This window comes from Pristiophorus japonicus, chromosome 8, assembly GCF_044704955.1.
Source record: "Pristiophorus japonicus isolate sPriJap1 chromosome 8, sPriJap1.hap1, whole genome shotgun sequence".
In the NCBI taxonomy this organism is placed as follows: Eukaryota; Metazoa; Chordata; class Chondrichthyes; family Pristiophoridae; genus Pristiophorus; species Pristiophorus japonicus.
Genome location: NC_091984.1, coordinates 148,169,731 through 148,178,669, shown reverse-complemented (window position 1 = coordinate 148,178,669; position 8,939 = coordinate 148,169,731).

Sequence of the window (8,939 nt, the reverse complement as noted above, 5' to 3'; positions counted from 1 at the left end):
ATCGCCACATTCGATTATTCCGATGTCCCCTCCCAGCTTCCTTCATCCACTCTCCATAAAACCCAACTTTCCAAAATGCAGTGTCCATACCCTGCCTCACACCAAGTGCTGTTCCAATATGACCCCTGACCTCACTGACCTACTACCCCTGACCTCACTGACCTACTACCCCTGACCTCACTGACCTACTACCCCTGACCTTGTAGGTTGTTGGTTTCCCACTCTTCTCTGATTCATGAACCTCGGGAATTACGGGAAAGACTCCACGTAATGCAAAGTTTAGGCTTAACCCAACTGTTTGTTTATTACACAAAAACCAAATAAACATTACGCAGCAAGACTTCTTAGAGATTGACCGAAGACATACAATTGCCCTTCCAGCCAGTTGCTGCTGTTGTCGATTGTCGGCTCGTGGAGCGAGGGAAGGTGTTGGGTCCCCGCTGCTGCTTCATGGCTGTAGTTCATTGACCTGCTGGTCTGAGGTGTTTCTTCGACCTGTTGTTCCTCTCTCTGAGTTCTTGTTCTCAGCTCTTACAGATATATCCATTCGATTATACACATCTCCTGCTGGGCTGCCTTTCAGATAATGTATCTGGATGAGTCTCGATGGCTGTGATGATGGGTCTGGATATGTTCGGATGGCCACAATTCACACACAGAATCGACAGGGCAAAAGATAACTCCTTATCTTTTGTGCCCCGTTATCCAAAAATGCACACCTTGTGGGATCCTTTGTTAGCCTGGGTTTTCGCAGACATGGAGTCTCCAGAGGGAACTGGTTTTCCCCTCCGGCTAATTATTCCATGGGCTCCTCTGCTTGATTGTATCAAACCCTTTGTCTCGATGTTAATCGGGTCTCGTTCCTGACCCCAGGAATCGCACTAATCAGTTATCAGTCACCACCTGCCCCTGGCTGGCAATCTTTCTCCCGCCCAACAGTCCCAAAGGTTTCTTTTAAACCATTTCAGTCTGTGGCCTCTTGCTGAGCCTCGATCATGAAATGTGTAAACCTTACAACTTCACTGACCTACTACCCCTGACCTTTGACCTACTACCCCTGACCTCACTGACCTACGGCTACTGACCTCACTAACCTACTGCCACTGACCTACTACCCCAGACCGAATACCTCTCACCCTTGACCTACTGCCCCTGACCTCACTGACCTTCTCCCCATAACCTCACTGACCTACACTGCCTCCCTCAACCCCCAACACATCAAGTTTGAAAGCCTTGTCTCCGATTCCCTCCATGGCCTCTCTCCACCGTACCTCTGCGTCCTGCTGAGCTACACCCCACCCCCACCCCCGCCCCGGGCCCTTCGGTCTCCTCACTCCAGCCTCTTACCCATCGCTGCTTCGTGCATCCCACTGTTGATGGGCAGAGTCTTCAGACACCTCGTCCCCGATCTCTGAACTCCCGGTTTTAATCCCGCCTCCTCTCCAGCTCTCTCTCCTCCATCAAACGCCATCCTTTCACCCAGGCCTTCAATCACCCTTCCTAAAGCCTCCCCAACCCCCGCTCCCCCAGTTCTTACAGCAGCGATGTGAAGCGTCTTGAGAGCTTTGGCACATTAAAGGCACCCGATCAATGCAGCCTGTGTGTGGATTTCGGGTGAGGACAGTGCTGGACACAGTGGTGAGGCCTCCTGCAGTCGGATATCCTGCTGAGAGGGTCCAGGCTTACACACGTGGAATGGGGAAGTGGGTGAGGTTGGATCGTGCTGTCGGGGCCCATGGAACTGGATCCCAGCATGAAGCCTTCCTCAGGAGAGGAGAGGGAATGTTCAGAGCCCTGGGCTCCATTTCTCACACCAGGCATTTCCTGTCCCAGTGAAAGAATGAGATGCCAATGTTGTGCCCAGGTTAGGGGCAGTCTCGTGCTGTGGGCTCAGGTCTGCAAGAGGGAATTGGATATATACTTGAAAAGGAACAATTTGCTGGGTTACGGGGGCGAGGAACTTAACACAATCACAATCACTAAGGAGGTGGTACTCAGTAAGATAATGGGACTAAAGGCGGATAAATCCCCTGGACCTGATGGCTTGCATACCAAGGTGTTATGAAAAGTCGTGGCAGGGACAATGGATGCATTGGTTGTAATTTACCAAAATTCCCTGTATTCTTGGGAGGTCCCAGCAGATTGTAAAACTGCAAATGTAACGCCCCTATTTAAAAAAGGAGGTAGACAAAAAGCAGAAAACTTTCGATCAGTTCGCCTAACATCTGTGGTTGGGAAAATGTCGGAGTCCATTATTAAAGAAGCAGTAGCAGGACATTTGGATAAGCATAATTTAGTCAGGCACAGTAAGCATGGATTTATGAAGGGGAAGTCATGTTTGATAAAGTTGCAGAATTCTTTGAGGATGTAACGAGCAGGGTAGATAAAGGGGAACCAGTGGATGTGGTGTATTTGGACCTCCAGAAGGCATTTGACAAGATGCCACATAAGAGGTTACTGCATAAGATAAAAGGTCACGGGGTTGAGGGTAATATATTAGCATGTATAGACGATTGGCTAACTAACAGAAAACAGAGAGTCTGCAAAAATGGTTCATTCTCGGGTTGGGAATCAGTAACTAGTGGGGTGCCGCAGGGATCAGTGCTGGGACCCCAACTATTTACAATATATATTGACGACTTGGATGATGTAACCGAATATAATGTAGTCAAGTTTCCTGATGATACAACGATGGGAGGAAAAGCAATGTGTGACAAGGATACAGAAAACCTGCAAAAGGACGTAGGCAGGCTAAGTGAGTGGGCAAAGATTTGGCAGATGGAGTGTCATGTTGGAAAGTGTGAGATCATGCACTTTGGCAGAAAAATTCAAAGAGCAAGTTATTATTTAAATGGAGAAAGATTGCAAAGTGCTGTGGTGCAGCGGGTACTTGTGCATGAAACACAAAAAGTTAGTATGCAGATACAGTAAGTGATCAGAAAGGCCAATGGAATCTTGGCCTTTATTGCAAAGGGGACGGAGTATAAAAGCAGGGAAGTCTTGCTACAGCTATACAGGGTATTGATGTGGACACACTAATTTTGGATTCCATGTTTAAGAAAGGATATACTTGCTTTGGAGGCAGGTCAGAGAAGGTTCATTAGGTTGATTCAGGAGATGAGGATGTTGATTTCTGAGGAAAGGTTAAGTAGGTTGGGTCTCTACTCATTGGAATTCAGAGGAATGAGAGGTGATCTTATCGAAACATATAAGGTTATGAGGGGGCTTGACACGTTGGATGCAGAGAGGATGTTTCCACTGATGGGGGAGAATAGAACTAGAGGGCACAATCTAAGAATAAGGGGTGCCCCATTTAAAACAGATGAGGAGGAATTTCTTCTCTCAGTGGGTTGTAAATCTGTGGAATTCGCTGCCTCAGAGAGCTGTGGAAGCTGGGTCATTGAATAAATATAATGCAGAGATAGGCAGTTTCTTAACCGACAAGGGAATAAGGGGTTATGGGGAGCGGGGTGGGAAGTGGTCCTGAATCCATGATCGGATCAGCCATGGTCGTATTAAATGGCGGAGCAGGCTCAAAGGACCGTGTGGCCGACTCCTGGTCCTATTTCTTACGTTCTTTAACAGGGGAGGAGTGGGACTAATTGGGTAAATCTTTCAAAGAGCCAGCACAGGCACGAATGGCCGAATGGCCTCCTTCTGTGCTGTAAGATTCTAGGCTGTGAGTACGGTTCACAGTTTTCTCCCATGTCATTAACAAACGTACAGCTGTGACAACCTTCCTCTTTCATTTCCTCTATGGGTGAAGTTTTATTCTTCCGATCTGACAATCTCATCAGTTATTTTTTGCACGGGGGATTTCTGCTGTGGTCTGAGTCTTTAATAATAACCGTCCAATCAGGCAGAATAACAGCAGCTCGGACTGGCTAGGACAGCGAACCCAGGCTCAGTGCTGACCCTGCAACATCCTCCTCACCAACATCTGGGGACTTATGTCAAAAGTGGGAGAGCTGTCCCACAGACTAGTCAAGCACCAGCCTGACATAGTCCTACTCACAGAATCATACCTTTCAGCCAATGTCCCTCCCAGTGCAAACAGTCGGGAGGGAGTGGCCCTGGGAGTCCTCAACATTGACTTCGGACCCCATGAAGTCTCATGGCATCAGGTCAAACACGGGCAATGAAACCTCCTGCTGATTACCACCTCCCGCCCTCCCTCAGCTGATGAATCAGTACTCCTCCATGTTGAACACCACTTGGAAGAAGCACTCAGAGGAGCGAGGACACAGAATGTACTCTGGGTGGGGGACTTCACTGTCCATCACCAAGAGTGGCTCGGTAGCACCACTACTGACCGAACTGGCCGAGAGGGGCGATGCTGACATTGCAATCCCAGGTACCGGAGGACTGGAGGACTGCAAACGTGGTACCTTTGTTTAAAAAGGGAGCAAGGGATAGATCGAGTCACTACAGGTCAGTCAGCCTAACCTCGGGGGCGGGATAGGAGGAATCTTCATTTAACAAAACACGGATTAATCAAGGACAGTCAGCATGGATTTGTTAAGGGAAGGTCGTGTCTGAATAACTTGATTGAATTTTTTGAGGAGATAACAAGGAGAGTCGATGAGGGCAGTGCGTATGATGCAGTGGATATGGATTTTAACAAGGCTTTTGTTAAGGTCCCACATTACAGACTGGTCACAAAAGTAATAGCCCATGGGATCCAGGGCAAAGTGACAAGTTGGATCCAAAATTGGTTCAGAGGCAGTTAGCAAAGGGTAATGGTTGATGGGTGTTTTTCTTACTGGAAGCCTGTATCCAGTGTGGTTCCGCAGGGCTCAGTACTGGGTCCCTTGCTTTTTATTAAATGGCGGAGCAGGCTCGAGGGGCAAAATAGCCTACTCCTGCTCATATTTCTCATGTTCTTATAATAAATGCCGGCCTTGTCAGCAGCGCCCACATTCCATGAATGAATAAAAAACCCATGGGCTGACAGTTCAGGAGAATAGGACACACTTTCTTCTTTCACCCTCAACCATCATCACTGAAACAGATTATCAGCTCATTATCACATTGCTGTTTGTGGGATCTTGCTGTGCACAAATTGGCTGCCACGTTACAACAGTGACTACACTTCAAAAAGTACTTCATTGGCTGTAAAGCGCTTTGTCATCCTGAAGATGTGAAAGGCGCTATATAAATGCAAGTCTGTCTTTTTCTTTCTTTCACCCAACCATAATTCCCAAGGTCACGGGGGAGCGAGTGGAACTCTCCCTAGTTTCATTTTCCTTCAAAATATCAAATACCTGGAATGAGAAAAGGCCTTTTACCCATTAGCTCATTTAATCCCCTCCCACACACCATGTACACCCGACCCTATAATGGACCCTACCACCCATTTAATCCCCTCCCACACACCATGTACACCCGACCCTATCATGGACTCTCCCACCCATTTAATCCCCTCCCTCACACGGTGCAGAATCTCTATGATCACGGACTCTATGGGGAATAAATTCGATAGGCCCTGCAAATGGGCGCGAGGATCATGATGCGGGATTAACCCACGCCCGTAGCTCCCGATGCAGGCAGCAAGCTAACGTTGTGCTGCCTGCTAACCTACATGATTGGTGCGTGCACCCAGCACTAACTGTGCTGTTGAGTGGCTACAGGCCTCAGCGCCCGGGGCCCAAGGTTGTGTGAGGCTGGCACCAGTTAAAGCTGGCCTGCACCTCTTAATGGACAAGTGAAATGTGTCTGGAGCAGGTGCTGGAAGTGGCTGTGGAAGACATTCTGACCTAGACCAAGACGTACTGATGACACAACAGGGGAGAGAGCCGGCTCCAAGATCCTCCAGCGCTGCACTGGAGGCCTTGGAGGAGGAGGTGCCGAGGGGGAGAGATGTTCTCTACTCACAGGGGGCAAGGAGACTTCACCAGACAAACGTTTCGAAGGCAGTGACTCCAGGATCCGAGGACCGGGATGCAGTGCCGCCAAATGTTCAATGACCTCATGAGGATGGTCAATGTCGGTGAATTCATTTTCAAATGCCGTGTCCCACCAACTGCTCCACTAGTCTCACACATTGCTCAATGCACCACACCCCCATCACCCACTACCAACAATCTCTAGCAATCAGGACTCATGTACAAGAACATAAGGAATAGGAGCAGGAGTGGGCCATACGGCCCCTCGAGCTGGTCCACCATTCAATAAGATCATGGCTGATTTGATCTTGGCCTCACCTCCACTTTCCTGCCTGTTCCCCATAACGCAAGAATCTGTCTATCTCAGCCTTAAATATATTCAATGATCCAGCCTCCATAGATCTCTGGGGAAGAGAATTCCAAATATTCACGACCCGCCGAGAGAAGAAATTCCTCCTCATCTCCATCTTAAATGGGGACCCCTTATTCTAAGACTATGCCCCCTAGTTCCAGATTCCCCCATGAGGGGAAACATCCACACTCACAGCTTCACCTCACCCTCACACACTTAGATTCTGCTGCAAGCCTCATGCCCACATCTCACAGCTTGCACATACTGCCAGCTATTCAACCATGGCACATCACCCAAACACATGGCACCACACTCACCGATACACTTCCCTCTCTTGCAGAGCAAGGTGGCCCAGAACCCGAGGCAGCAGGAGCTCAGTGGCGGGGGGCAGGCGCGCCCAGATGTCCTTACCCCCGTGGAGGAGACGGTGCTCGCCATCATTGGCGTGCCCATCGCTGAGCTCGTGGCCAGTGGCGGGGCAGAAACATAGAAGATGATGGTATGGCCGTACCTAATCCTCCTTCTCACATCCCACGTCCCCCTCAGTCCACAATCCCTTCTGATTTACAAGCTGCAGATGGTGTAAAGCATGACCCTCTTACAGCGACCCCCCCACCACCCTCCCCGCACTGCAACCCTCCCCTTGTACCTTTCTCCTTTTACATACCCAGGAACTGCCACTTGGCCAGGCAGTGTTGGAAGAGCAAGAGGTGGAAAAGACAGAAGACATGATGGTGAAGACACACCGTCCCTCCATTTCACACTCGCAGCCACCAGCTCAGATACTGACACTGCGTATAATGTAGAGGGTAGTGTGGAGGCACGTGGTGAGACACCGGGCACGAGGGGCCTGCAGCCAGGGCAGGGGGCAAGGGTGGCGCAGGTTCCAGCTCGCCGGAGGGTGATGTCATGTATTCAACCAGCATTGTAACCCATGTATAATCTGGCCAAAGTTGTACACTGTGAGAACAATGACCACTAGGTGGGAGACACTCCTAATCTGGGCCTTCAGGTACAAAAGGGGAAGCTCCACCCACCTTCATCACTTGGAGTGCTAAGGAATAAAGGACAGGTCACAGACTGACCTTCTCTCAAGCATGGGCCTCGTGTGCATTTATACTGTATAGTAAGGACATATCAGGTGAGGTCACACACGGGTTCTGGTGTAGAGGACTCAGATGAGTACTGCGATGGGCGGGCTACAGAAGAAGGCTGATGGGTATGTACAATGAAATGCTTGGTGTATTGGGAAGTCTGCCAGAAAGCCTGCACTCAATGTCAAGGAGCACGGAGCAGTCGGGCACCAGCTTGGCACAGGGCTTTGTGCAGAGCTTGGAGCCCATCCTTTCCAGCACGGAATGGTGGCCCACTCCATTGGGGCCCTTGTGGACCCGGCCATGATGCAGCGTCTGATGGTCGATGTCTCGGCTTCCATTGCAGCACAAGCAGCAGCCACCCAACGCCATGAAATCTCAGACTGCTGCCATCATGGCTGCAAATTCCAGTGTTCAAAGGGCTTGCAGGGTGTCACAGCAGACCAGTAATCTGTCCCCCAGGAATGATGCGCCCCCTCCCCCCAGGGGAGTGGCAGTGGCTCCGTGGTGCACAAACCTACTGCCCTCTCTCAGAATGACAGCATTTCTAATCCCACCACTGCCACTCCGCCAGTGTCGATGCTGTTGTCTGTCAGCCAGCCAGCCCAGACTGCTGCCGCCAAGGCCGAGGTGGTACAGTCCGCAGCCGGGCCTTCCAGGCCCAGAGCTGCTCGAGGTCGCTCTCCAAGGCCATCACCAGTCTCCCCAACTGAAAGTCAGCAGCCTTCCAGCAGCCATGCTGCAGCCCCTGGGGTATCAGTGCATAGGAGCACTCGGACAGGCAAAGACACACACAAGGCAGACACCAAGGGAATGCACAGGGGGATTAGTGGGCTTTTTGATCTAATATTGGATGCAATGTCGCCCCCACCATCTGGCACCACTGCCCACAGAAGTTTCATGCCCTCAGACCACTGGTCAAGGTCAGGTCGAGCATCTTCAAAAGCCGTCTCCTACCAACTGCACCACTAACCTCGCACACTGCTTAATGTCCGACCCCCTGCCCCCCACAATCGCTCACGTACCAACAATCTGTACCAAACACCAGGCACACCTCCCAGTCCCAGCCTCACCTCACCCCCTTGGAGAAGACGCTGTAGGCCATTCTTGGCAGGGGCATGGCTGAGATATAAGATGCTGGTATCCTCGTACGTTATCTTCCTTCTCACGTCCCACTTCCCCCCTCAGAATTAGAATCGCTTCTAATTTACAAGGTGTGCAGGGTGTAAGCAGGCAGCTCTTGCTTTCCCGCCTCCCCTCACCACAACTCCACCCTTCCTCATTTCACACACCCAAATCCAGCCTGCCCAGCCCACGGGTGACCAAGCAGAGCGAGAGGAGAGTGAAGGCACACCATCACTCGATTTCTCACTCCCAGCCACCCGCTCCTCAAGGTCGACCAGCAAGGCCATCTGCAGTGTCCCCCACTGAAAGTCAGCAGCCTTCCAGCAGCCCTGCTGCAGCCCCTGGGGTAGCACTGCGTGACATCAGTACGATAGGCAAAGACACACACAAGACAGTGACTAATGGCGATCAGTTGATCTTTTGATGTATTATTGGATGCAGATATGGATAAAGTTGGATTGAAAAGTTTGCTTTGTGGGGGCT